We start from the raw sequence: 14520 nt of genomic DNA, 5'->3' as shown, positions 1-14520 counted from the left end.
AGAATCTCGTGCATACAGCATATACATGATTCATTGCATTAAATGGGTTTAATGAAAACCAAAGTTGTGGAAATTAATTAGAATTATAGAATGATTAATTTTGACTTCCGTAACCTAAATAAAACGAAGAATTAAAAAAATAATAACAGACTAGTATGTCAGAGGGAGTTTTTTTTTTCTCTCTCTCTCTCTCTCGTATTGCTTTTTACACACTTGACAAGAAAAGAAAAACTGATTAAAATAAAAAAAAATTGAAATAATTACTTGCAATAACATAAAGTAGTAAACACTAGTCTTTGAAAATAATGTTTGCTGTTACGAGAAATACATTAACTTTAGAAATTACTGCATTTCTGAACAGGTATGAAATATATTGACCAAGAAGTGACTCATTACACAAATTAACACGAGAATTAGCAATTCATCGATATCCGGGAAATTTGTTTTCTAGAAGAAAAAAAAATTAGAGGTACAAATATTATGTATGTGAGAATGTGGGGAAAAAAAACCCGGGATAGATGAACTTGAAAGTAAAATCTCTCTCTCTTTCTCTCTCTCTCTCTGAACATTCTAAAATGTAGAACTGAATTAAAATCAGTTTAATTATTATGAAAAAAGTAAATTATATATGATTTGTAGAGGAATATTAAGAATGCTGCTTTAGCAGTTCAAGCAATTTTTTTTTTTTTACTTTAAAAAAAAAAGTTTTCGTACTAATCGCAGACGATTTATAAACAAGAAAAGAATACCCGATACTCAGGTAGCAATAGTTCCACATATTCGAAAGAAATTGAATTTTTCTATGTCTCAAAATGTCAGGTTAAATCAATGGATACATGCAACTGCCAGATTTTTTTTGTGAATGTATACAACTAGTCAACTACCAAACTACGTATAAGAAATTATCGTGAATACTAGGGTTTATTTTTCTTGCATGCATTTTTTCTTCCTCGCATGTAGCAACTTACTAGTATCTTCATTGATAAGTGGTCTATCTATTTATTCTATAATTATTTCTACAAAATAAGGGTATATTCATATATGTATACTGACTCGACATTTTTTTATTTCACTATTTTTATTTACGAAGTAGGAATCAGATAATGTTGAATTAGCTATCTGATACATTAAATATTTGTGAATATCCTTTTATAATAATCATTTTACAGAGAAAATAATCGCTAAAATTATCTATGTTTCGCACTGACTAAGTTAAACGGCAATGTACTGTCTTGTACTTGGATTTGTACATGCGGATTTATCGTTTATATCGGAAACATAATAATTTGCACAATAGATATATATAATTGTTCTTGTTTTCAAATAAATATGAAATATGAATTCAACAGAAATAAAATTTAAATTTTTTCAATATACTTGGCAATCATACCGTCAATGGCGAACCAAAGTTTACACCTCGAAGCTGTTATATTATGAACTCACATGTTTGTTAACGAGCTGTTTGTATTAAGTCAATCTTCATTTTTGATTTTTTTTTTTTAGCTATCAAATATTCATTATTTATAATTTCAAAATTCTATAACTGAAATGATTTTTATAAACAAACTATTTACTTCCGTAATTTTCTCACACGGTGGAACACGGAGGGTCCCCGAAGGAAATGGTGATGTCCACGGTGTTACACGGTGCGTCTCTGGAATGATCACAATATACACACACCGTGGAACACGGTGTACACGGTGTAACACGGAGTATTTTACACCGTGTATTTTCCACCGTGGGGTGGCAAAAACTCGTGAGCTGTACTGTACATGAAAAGAACTTGACAAGCGAAAAAAAGAAGACAATTGTTTGATTCGGGAGGAGGGATAAGTTTCTACTCCAACATCTTTCAGTGCTATTTTTACACTAACCTAGTACATTAATTTCATTAACAAGTTAAGTGTGTGTGTGTGTGGGGGGGGGGGGGGTCAATGTAATAAGGTTGTGTCTGGAAATAAAAAGGAGGCTGGAAATCCAGAAGAAGAGTAAGAGAATAATGTAAACAATTCTTAAATTATGATTAGAGCAAACCTTTCCTGAACAAAATAGAGTCACTTCCAATTTATTAAAATTCTGGATAGATAAAGTTGGAAAACTTTTCTGTGGAGAATTTAATGTACCAATTTCCCTTAAAAGTTAGGTCACAGTGACCTACTGTTTAAGTCAATCCATAGAAATTTGTGATCATCTGCCAGTGCTAGTAGCACTACAGAAAAGAAGTGCTTGTAAGTATGGTAAAGCCAGCCTCTGATCGGCGGACATCTGATGGCCACGTGTTTGCCATCTAGGGCACCGCATGCATGTGGGACATTCCATCTGTTCTTGAACTCTGCTATGAGAGACCATTCATCTGGAGTTGTTAGATATTTTATTACTTCATCTTGAAATTCCTCATTAATAGCCTGGAAAACCACAGGAATGAGACACGCTATCGTATTCTAAGCCACTCGGAAGTTATACATTAGACTAGGGTACTTATCTTCTGAAGAGAGATGTCTGATAATAATGGCAAGTTTGACACCTGGTTCTAGCGCTTTCTTCCAGCCTGTATCTTTCCTCTGAATCTTAGGGCCAACTCTCTGGAGCAGCTCATCGAACATCGCTGGTTTCATCCTCCAAAACTTGAAGAAGGAATTGGTGTCTTCGTAGTAAGAATAATCTAACTGTGTCTCGGGACTCACCACAGTTAGAATACCACCCATATACTCGCAATGTAGCAAAAAATTGCAGAATCGCTCCGAAACGATTTTGAAGGATACAAAGGGATTTGCACTGAAAATAACATATAAATGAAAGAAAAAGTGAGCTAGCTCACATACCCCACGCTCCCCCATAACCTGACGGTGAAACACATAATGAATGGCACAGTGCACTTTAAGTACATAGTATAGATCAAAAAGGGCAATAATTGCAAAAAATCTTCACATCAAAATGTCTTGCATATGAGGACATTTAAATGTGGAATAAGTTTCTAGATTAATAATGGAATCAAAATTTCTTGGCAATATACAAATCCACACATTAATTTGAAGTGGTTGGGGGGGGGAGAGAAATTTTCTTGAATAATAGGCAAAACTCTTCGGGATAAAATATTGGAATATGTCCTAAATATCTGCATAGGTTGACGAAACTATGTACAACAGTTTAAAAGGAGAGGTGCTGACAAGCTGTTCATCTCTATATTCAAAATATGGCCAAAAAGTCTAAGTTTTTAGTGCGGAAAGTCCCGGAAAAAATGAAGGAATCGGAATTTCCTGGCAATATGCACATCTACATATTGTGTCCTAAATATCTGCAAAGTTGTAATATGCACATCTACACATTGTGTCCTAAATACCTGCAAAGTTTGACGAAATTCTGTGCAGCGGTTTATGAGGAGTTGCGCTGACAAAAAAAGAGAACTGACTGACTGACTGACTGACAAACTGTTCAACTCTATATTCAAGGTATGACCAAATGCCTAAGTTAAAAAGTGCGGAAATTCCACTGACGTGTCCTACCGGTTTGACAAATTCTGTGCAGCGGTTTATGAGGAGTTGCGCTGACAAAAAAAAGAGGACTCATACCTCCCGCAACTAGTTGCGTGGGGTATAATTAATCAAAACAAACCTTTTTTGGGCTGCGTAAGTATTTAAACCTAAAGTTTAGTCTAAAAAAAGACGAAAATTCAACTAATTTTCTCAACGTTTTTTCTCAGTTCAAATTTACACGCCATGTTTACGTTCGGATCTCTCTTGATTGTTCATAGTAAATGCACTAGTACGAGTTATCGCCCGTGTGTACTTTGCTACATTGTGAATACACGGAACACATTCTATCGTTAAACCGGATACGTAGGACATTTATCATTTTAACGATAGAACATTCTATCTAGTGTCTTCGATTCAGAGTAATCACAGGAGTGTCATAATGTCCAACCTGGAGCATCCTATTTGCAGATAGCCATGGCGTACCTAGTATCTTATTGGCCTTCTGCGCATCCGCCTTTTAACTATCTGTGAAGTTCAACTAACATTTGTTCTTGCTGAAATAAAGCTAGATAAATCAGATCAGCATTAATACGTACTTTCATGTTAAAAGTTCTAAGTTCGGAAAGAAGTGAAAGATATGTTTCAACCCCAAGATATATACACATCATAGCCAATTAAAAATCGTACTAGAAGCGAAATACAATCGTAATATGATCGGCACCACCGTAGCGATATCGTCGTACAGTCATCTAGGTCTGCGGAACGTCTTAGTGTGATCTTGAATGTCGTAGCGGCAGCGTAACGTGAACGCAATAAACGCGACCGCTGGTCGGCAACGGTCTGCGTAACATCGTAGTAGAAGCTTGATAGCAACGCGTTTGACGTAGGGGCATCGTAGTAAGCTTGTAAGGAAGACCAAAGTTTGCCAGATTGCTCGATTTAGACGCCAATCGGCTCCGATCCGCCCGAGTAAAAACTTTTACAAACCGTGGCTTGATCTTCTTAATATGATAAATCTCTTTACCAAATTTCATTTCAATATGTGCAACCTCTGCAAAGAAAATGAGCAGAAACTGCTAATAATAGGAATGTTTTGTAAGTTCAAGGGGCATAACGCTGTTCAAAATGGTCCGATCTTACACAAAACAGAAATCGCTTGATCTTCTTATGATAATCTGTATATTAAATTTCATTTCAATATGTGCAACCTCTGCGAAGAAAATGAACGGAAACTGATGAAAGACAGACCGAGACAGCAGCAAAGCAATATCCCCTCCCTTCTTCGAAGGGGGCATAAAAAGAAATATATTTCTTGAACAAAAAATTACAGTTTTTAATTTCAAAAAGTGATGTTTTGTGAAAAGGGCAACTGATGAGCAAGGGTGCCTCTTCCAAAATCGTGAATTTCATGGCTCCAGGGTCAAGGGTTTTGGTGTTAGGACGTGGCTTGATTGATAATACAGTGAAAATGCATTATCTCTTTTTAAGTCTCCCCTGCTCCTGAGTTTAAAGCAGATGAACTACCTTCATAGCCATTATGAGTAAGGGTCCTTTTCCAGAATTGTGAATTCCAAAGCCCAGGGGTATTGTAGAGATAGACTCTCATGATTATACACTGAAAATGACTTTGACATTTGCTCCTTGGCATTAACCAAACATATATGATGAGCAAGGGTGCCTTTTCCAAAATTGTGAATTTCATGGCCCCAGTGTAAGGGGTTCTGGTGTGCGTGTGTGTTGGAGGGTAGGGCACTCTTCTAATTATTGCTTATTTGTTGAAATGCATTTTTTTTCTCGTGCCCCTGCTCTGTCTCTGGGAATGTAATAATCAAACTGAGCATGTTAAATGCATAGATACGATATACAATGGCGCCCCTTTCAAAATTTTTCTCCAAAGCAAGACTTTTTAAAATTCACAAACACAGTCTCAAAAAATTCGTTTTCAGTTTTTAATCTCGCATCGTTAATGCTAAGTCTTTAAATTTTTTACCCCTAAGAAATGTTTCTATAAACTGAATCATTTCTTCGTATATCCTTTTCATCTTCGCATAGCATAGTCGAAGAAAAACGGTTCAACTGATCCGTTGTTTTAGGTTCCCTTTTCATTTACGTTTTGGACAAAAATAAATTAATGCAAAAACTGAATTAATCTCGCAAATTAATTTTACGAGAATATCTAGTTACCCAGATGCAGTGGTCTAGAGCGTCTGCTCTAGATTCGGACTGCAAGGACTTTTCGTCGCTGATTTGAATACAGGTCCTGAGGACGAGACTGTTTAAACCGAGGTTCTGTGTTGCAGTAGATCCTGGAACAAAAATATCTCTCACTGCTCGTGGACCGAGTGTCGAGTATAGGTCAACATTTGCAGCTCTCCATTTCCACATATATAAGTTAGCCAACAATTATTTTTTTTGTTTTACAAAATAAAGTATTGTTTGATATACAATCTACGATTGAATTTTTGTCGACATTCCGTGGAAAACATGCTTTCAATGTCCAAGTCAACATTCCAGGTCAAGACATATCCCAAATCAGGCCTTAATTATGTAGCTTAATCTAGTGATGAATTCACAAAAATCCAGAGCTAACGACTGGGAATCAACATCGGGTGTCATGCTTGAATATCCTCAGTACCCACTTTGTCTTGTGAAATCAGACATTTAAAATGTATCTGAAGATACTAAATCCTCAGTGTGAAGTATATGGCAGAGACCAAAAGAAGCATTCAGTGATGAGGACAACTTAACGACTTGGGGAAAACATGAGCAAAACTGATGTCTCAATTGAGTGAAAGCGTTGGGCTGTCCCAGGTTTACACCAATCATTCCATAAGGGTAACAGAAGCCACAATTCTTACCAAATGTATGTTAAGTCCATCACAGATAATGGCATTTACAGGACACCAGTCCGTACAGTCACTTCCTCCATACACACCAGGCCAATTCTCATGGCATTCCACGGATGTACTATTGGCTCCATAAACATCAATATATATTTTACAAAATAACTTAATCTTGCATTTATCTCTAATACCACGGGCCTTTAGATCGCTTAGAAAAAAAATTGAGGTGTTAAAAAAAATAAAGGCATGGAAATCTTTTCATAGGGCACCTACTTTCGTCAATTAAATTCTTTCAAATCAAATGCTTTACAATTTTACTTTCTATCCATATTTAATCATGTACAAGCAATCTTCATTACTACCAATGTTCATTCCGTAATTCTTTAAACTTCTCGAGATTTTCTTATATCAATTTCAAAATTGACCTTCATTTTTAGCTCTACTGCACAGAGACCAGGAGAGCTTATGCGATAGTAATGCGTTCGGCGTCCGTCCGTCTGTCTGTCCGTCTGTCTAGCTGTGTGCCTTGTCTGTATGTAAACAATTCTTCAAAATGCTACTCCTCCAACAGTTTTAATCTGATTTCAATATAACATCGCAAACAAGTAGACTACACTAAGATAGATAATTCCTTGTATCGGTTTTTGATTTCGATGAACGGTGTTGCCGTGGTTACTAAAAATAGAAATTTCGTGTGAAATTGTTTCAAAATGCTACTCCTCCTACAGTTTTGGTCTGATTTCAATATAACTTGGCACATAAGTAGACTACACTAAGGTACATAATTCTTTATATCGGTTTTTTATTTCGATGAACTACCGTGGTTACTAAAAATAGATTTTTCTGTGAAATTCTTTCAAAATGCTACTCCTACAGTTGTGGTCTGATTTCAATATGACTTGGCACACAGACTACACTAAGATAGATAATTCTTTGTATCGGTTTTTGATTTCGATGAACGGTGTTGCCATTGTTACTAAAAATAGAAATTTCTGTGAAATTCTTTCAGTTTTGGTCTGATTTCAATATAACTTGGTACACAAGTAGACTACACTAAGGTACATAATTCTGTATATCGGTTTTTGATTTTGTTGAAAGGTATTGCCGAGATTACTAAAAATAGAAATCTGTGAAATTCGCTACGTCTCCTACAGTTTGGGTCTGATTTCAATATAACTTGGCACACAAGTATACTACATTAAGATACACAATTCTGCTTATCGGTTTTTGACTTCGATGAACATTGCCTTCGTTACTAAAAATAGAAATTTCTGTTAAATACTCTCAAAATGCTTCAAAAACAGTTTTAGTCTGTTTATAATATAATGTGGCATGCAAGTAGACTACACTAAGAACATAAAGAGACTTAATCAAGGATCATTATTCTATTCATTGCTGTTGTAATGTTTCAATTCCCAAGTACTTTTCTCTTCCTTTGCTATAAGTACAAACCAGTAGAGCTTCAGTCTCGACAGAGACTTCTGCTGGTTTTACTCGACATCAGCTTTAGCCTGTTTCCCTGGCCTACCCATAATGCTCCGCAAAAGTAGGCCAGGCATACACCGTTCAGTGGCGGCACACTGATACAGAAATCCAGAATATATGGTAAGTAATGGGGTTCACTTAATTAGGCATTTTATGGGATAGTTTGCTGTGACACTTTCCATTTTTTGTAATGAATGGTTTGGAACGAGTCCGTAGAAGCATATGCTAGACTTTTTTTTTAATCCGTGACACGTTCAACTTGTGTATTTTTTAAGCTCAGTTATAGCAGCACTGAAGCCAGTGTAGGTCGTCGTTTATTTTAATCCGATACCATTGCTACAGAATTGAGTCTTGACAATTCAATATTTTATCTTCTAGAGACAGTACAAATACTTGAGAAAGCATAGTAATGTTACATTCTCGGTTAAATGAAAATCCCGAGTTGGACTATATGTCGACACTTTCCATGCCTCAGCCCGAATTTTCTTGGTCAGAATTGTGTATTACCCATTATTATGATTTTTGATATTGTATATCTATATGATTCTTTTATATTATAAAACAGTTGGACTTGTGGATATGATGTAAATGACACTGCAATGTTTATGATACATGTACAATCTGTGACATTTTTAATGACAGATGTCTGATAAAGCTGCCAGTAAAATTCCATCCTTCATTTCTTTCCAGAAGTATGCAAAACTAAACAAAAAGTTAATATAACCGTATATGAATTTTCTGGAAAAAAAATCCTTTGAACCAGAAACTTACGATTGATATTTTGTAGCTCCATAATGCATTATGAATATTTTAATAATAGGTTACATCCAAAAGACCAAAATGGGCTATGCCTTTGAGTATTGTTCATGAAAAACAGCCATCGTTTAAAATTATGCATACTTATGAAAATCAAAGCAACAAGTAATTTTGTATACATGCATGTATAACGTTAACAAGAAATATTAAATTGCTTGCTTATTTGGTCACAAGGAGTGCATGACAGTAAATCCAAACATTGATTATGGTTTCTTTATAAACTTAAAACGAAAAATAAGAACTGCAGTTTAAAAGGGTTATTCAGTAAGAAATATTTGATTAATATTTCCATGTAACACCTTTAAAAGGCATTAGTTCTGGCACCAAAAGATGCAAAGGAACACCTACAAGATACAGCCCACAAAACAGAGTTGTGGGGCCAGGGGTAAAGATAATGTTTGCTATTTTTTCCTATTTTCAGGCACATTTTGAATAAATTAAAAGATTTAGAAGATTATGTTTTTAATCCGTTTACGTAACTGGTCAACAGATCAATATGGACCTCATGTAAATCACATGATTCAAGTTTGGTTCAAAAGTTAAAGCATTTTTATTCCAAGTAATAGCAAATGATATATGATTTCATCTTTAATCAAAGGGTGTTGAAGTCAGCATCCATACCACATCCCAAAATATTTAATATCTGTTGGAGAGAATTAGCTTCTTCCATGAACGAAGAATTGGGAACTTCAAGAACAGGTGTGTATTGTAATATATACGATTACAGGGCATGTTTAAAGGAGGATCCTAATACTATGAAGACTCTGTCATTGGTTTTGGAATGAGATTTGGAACTGATGGACAATATGATATTTTAAATTTTTATGCCCGCGATCGAAAGATCCTGGGTTATATTATTTTTTTCCTGTCTGTCTGTCCATCTGTTGTCAACTTTATCCTAGCCCATATTACTGGTGGGTAGGGCTATGGCTTTCATATGTCACAGGTGTATTCGTTTAGAAAAGACCTTTCTGTGGATACCACCGAATTTGACCGTATCTTGACCGTAGAGTTTGACCTATTTTTACAAAAAAAACACCACACTTTAACCTTGGTCATATAACTTTTGAACAGTTAGAGGTAGTGCTTTCATACTTCACAAGTGCATTTATTGTGACATTACTTTTGGGAAGCTAATTTTATTTACAATATTTTTGAGTTTACCTAGATCTGTATGATGAAATATTAACAAAATAAACTGTGAACTACATGTAGATAAATTTACATGTAAATATAATGCAAATTGATGCGCAAGTTCTTTTCACTCTTTAATATAATTTTTAAAGCTCTATAAGGCAGACATGGTGATGTAAATTTTTTAGGAAGGAAGTTGAAGATGATTTGTCCAACCTTTAATGCATACAGTGTAGCAGCACTCAAAAAATCTTCAAAGAGAAGGACTGGAGAGGAGAATGACCTTGCTCGTGCTATTTTTAACTGCAGTGCATTGAGACAGTCCTTGTGGATGCTATTTCTTCAAAGAATTGGAAGATGATGCTAAGTGCATCACAGAAAAAAGACTTACATATTTAAGTTCCACATCAAATGACAATTTTGTCAATTTCAACTGGTTATGCATTACAGATGAAATAATTTTATTTAGATATCAGCCATTACTTATGGATGTTTTGATATCTGTCTCAACTACCAGAAAGAAGATTGATGAGGATGACCACTACACCAGCATTGTTCCAGAGTTGGGCCTCATTTATAGCATTTTGATGAAAAGGCGATGCAAGGACCATTCAAGAGTACAGCGCTTCATAGCTATAGCTCTTGCAGATAAAAAGGTGCATCAGAAGGTGATTTTTTTTTCTTAGATCAGTTTCTGTGCTTTGATCAATTTCTGTGTTTAAAAGTTTAAAGTTCTGAAATTTCATTCTGATTATTTTTTCGCTCATTTTATTGTTTTAATAACTAAATTATTTTTTTTTAAAAAAACAATCCAATGTCCAAATTTCATTTTTAACTAAAGGTACTGTGAGCAATGAGCTCACTAAATGATACCCCCACCTCCCAATGAATGTAATAGCAGTGTCCATGTTTTGCAATGGGAAACCCAAAATTTCTGTATTGTATTACGTTAACGTGTAAAGAGGATCAATTCATGGTTTCCCATGTTATTCAGAAGCCACCACACCTGACGTCATAGTTAAGAATATAATGGCAGTGTTCATGTTTTGCCGTGGGAAACCAAAAATGTGTCGGTTCAAAAAGTAAAAAAAAAAGAGGTGCACAATGGCATTATGTAATAAAGATTCTCTGAAAGTCTCACCAAATTTCATTCAGTGGTATAAGAGGAGTTGTGGATAAGAGATGGGTATCCCAGAGCTTAACAGACGGACGGACGGATGTACGTACAGACAGACAGACATCCTGATTACTACATACCCTCCCGCTTTTCAAGCGAGGGGCATAATAATGAATATATTTAAACAATTAGAACTATCACTTTTTTTAAAATTGTTAAAATCAAATTATATAGGTCAAAATTTTTGCGTTGGAACTTCATTTCATTCAGCTGATTTGATTTTTTCCAGACTAACAAGTTTGTTACTGTTGTTCAATGAAACTCATGATATAATACTTTGTGCATGTGTTTATTTGTTCATTACATTATCTAAAAAATAAGAAGCTTTGATTTCTTTTGGGGATAATGAGAAATTATATTCTGAATGTCCTCTTTTAGGTGTATGACGGGCTTCAGAGAGTTGGAGTGACTGTATCACATTGTACGACTCTAAAAGTGCAGAAGCAGATTGCTGAACAATTTCAGCAAGAACTCATAGATGCTGTTCAGAGTGGGAGGAGGTTCAGAATTGTGGGTGACAACATCAACTTCCATGTAGGTGTAAGTCATCCAAGAAAAGGAAATGCTGGACACATGGAACACTGGTTTGGCTCAGCTGCCATAGTTCAGCATTGTAATTTTGATTACCTACCAAGTTTACAACCTCAGAGGCCAGTATTACAAATGCCTCCTCAATTTTTTCTACCATCCAAAGATGACTGGGCAGTGATTGGTAAAATTGATTCGGTTCTTATACTTTGAAGTACTAGTTGAGCATATGAGATCATTTCAGTGTTTTAAGCCATTGCTTACAGACATGAAACAGTCACTAAGGCCATAAATTGACATATATGACACTACAAAGACCAATCGTGTGATTCCTCTGCCGATCTTAAATAAAAGCTAGTGCTAATTGTAACGGGGACCGTTACAGATGTTCCCCAAACGCTCCCCAACTCCCTTTTGGTGCCATATTCCCTGAAAGCTTCATTAAATAAGACAAACTCTATGCATTTGAGACTTTAACAACGTCTACCCAGAAGTGTACCAAGCTCATTCAAATTTTAGCATTGCACGCGTGCGCATGTGGGAATTATCGAACATCGTTTTTACAGTAAACCTGGAAATGTTAACAGTTCAAAATATAGTTGCTGTAAGAGAATGCATGTACATATTATGCTGAAATATAAATATAAATTAAATTGCACAATCATTTCACATTATCCCCTCCTATAAAAATTGTTCGTCCTCGAACAAAAACTACAATAACTTAAACATATATGCAATGATAAAAAAAAGTATCCTCACTGCATGTAACAATATAACACACATATATTTTACTTTTCAAAAAGACACAAATGAAGTCATGAAGATTCGCAGTGATAAAAGTTCCACTCATATGAAGAAACAGAAACAGGTAACATGTTAAGGTATAAATCCTCATACGTAATAATATATTTATATATACAGACATTAAAGAAAGTAGAACTTAAACATGGTCCATTACAAAAATGGTCATGATTTCTTTGATAAATCAAAATATTGCATAAAATCCACAACCCCCCCCCCTCCCAAAGCATACTTACAGTAGCTATAAATCCTAACAAATACCGTTGAAAATATTTAAATCCATTATAACCTATACATTACTTAGCCTGATTTAGTCCTCAAAGGTAAAAGTCTGTTTCGTGGTACACTGAATTCCCTTGTCCAAGGTAAGTGTGGTAGATGATGATGACGTCGAATTGGTTTGAATTCCTTTTTCTTTAGTTATACGATAAAATGGGTCCGTTGTCCCGGTAGCAGAGAGCCAATATGTAGTTCCGTCAAGGAGGGTCACCCTTTCAGTCCTCTGAATGGATCCGAATCTTAACGGCACATGGTCTAAGGTACGGTTAGCACACTCCTGGGCTTTCTCTCTGGCGTCCTTCAGGATCTGGCCGACTCCAGTAGTAAACATAGAAGAAGGAGCACCAGCAAAGAAGAGGCGTGGATCCGCGGCGAGGAAAGAGTAGGGGTTGTTATCTGTACGAGGGGAAGGCACATTTTCCAGACGGGGCAAGTAGTAGTCCGGCGTGGCAGGTACAGGCACACATGCAGAAGCAACAGGCTCGGACGAGGGAAGCAACTCAGCTGGAATAGTGGGCTCTGGGTGAGACGAGACTACAGTCACTGTAGAATTCTTAGTAAAACAGGAAGTGGAAGACAGAGCGGCACATGGAGGGGGAATTGGCACAGAGCAAGCAAGCACAGGTGGTGGAGAGAGGGGCGCAGATGGAACATGTGAACTGGTAGGAACAGTGACCTGGACTCCTGCAGGGGAAGACTTGGATTTCTCCTTCCTGGTGACTTTCCTGGGTGGCTCGAAAATCTGCGACTCTTGGATGGCATATCCAAGCAGGTCGTGATCAGTAGTTGAAATGTCGCAGGGATCCAGAAAGACATCCACACTGGGAGACCGGGGTGGCGTTAATGAGTCTCTGTCCCCGGCTTGAGAGTGGGATCAGTGTGGAGAAGCTGATGAAGAAATCCTAGAAGTGTGTTCCTTATTCTGTGTGTACCCTCTGTAGGTGATTTCTCTACAGGTAAGTTCGACTGCACGGTACAATGTACCGGCAGTGTGGACATGACTCCATCGGCCCATGCTTGTCCTTCCTGTGTTTGTCGAACTGTTGCCGGGAATCGAATCTCTTGAAACAATATCCCTTCAAATTGTCCATCTAGTAAAATAATCCGCAATGACTAATATATATGACTTTCCTCTAGGAGTTCTGTTTAAGGAACCTAGTATATCGCAGGGGGGATAAGGAAGCATACAAAATATTGTACCTTGGCTAAATCAGTGCTGCATTATGACGTCATAGTAGGCGAGATGACGTCAATTTTAGAAATAAGCTTTTCGTAATATTGGTATTAAGCGATGTAATTTAACTCTAGAAAATGATTAGAAACTTGTAAACATTAACAAAAATAAAATGTTTTTAATTTGTTATGCTGTAACAGTCATTATGATTGAAATCTACCACCGATGACGTCATATGTGTACATCAAGTAACTTGGAAATTGATCACGTCGTGTAAAGAGAATTTGGCTAAGACGGCATGTTCAAAGATACGTAAAATGGAGTTTAAAAGGAAATATCAGAAATATTGTGTTTAATTCATATGGAGTTCAATTAATTAAACAGGTATGTTAATTTATTTTCATCGATTATATTCTCTTTCGAAGACAGTCAGCTATATTACGTATCCCGATCGGCCTATCGTCCGTCATTTCTTGACCAAAAAATGCAACAGAACAACAATAAGCTGTATATTTCAAAACATTAGATTTGGACACATTGAAAGTTTGCGTTTTGACAAACTTGGAAAGTGCTGCTAGAATCCCAAGTGAAGCATCGTTGTACGAAAAATCTCGATTCATATGTATAAAATTCAAAACAAAGGGTAAGGTTTCGTGCGAATGTGTGGAATAAATATTTTACGGACAAGATAGTGGGATTCTAGCAGCATTTTTGGGACAAAATAGATATTTTTCAGCTATATTACATACTCAAAGAAATTATCAAACTCCGGGGTATTGTTGTTCTGCAAGCCTTTTTATTAAGGAAAAT

Source organism: Saccostrea cucullata, unplaced genomic scaffold (assembly GCF_032062105.1).
Source record: "Saccostrea cucullata isolate Sc308-1 unplaced genomic scaffold, CSIRO_AGI_Scuc_v1 ctg3166, whole genome shotgun sequence".
NCBI classification, from domain to species: Eukaryota; Metazoa; Mollusca; class Bivalvia; order Ostreida; family Ostreidae; genus Saccostrea; species Saccostrea cuccullata.
Note: the sequence above shows the minus strand (reverse complement) of the source record.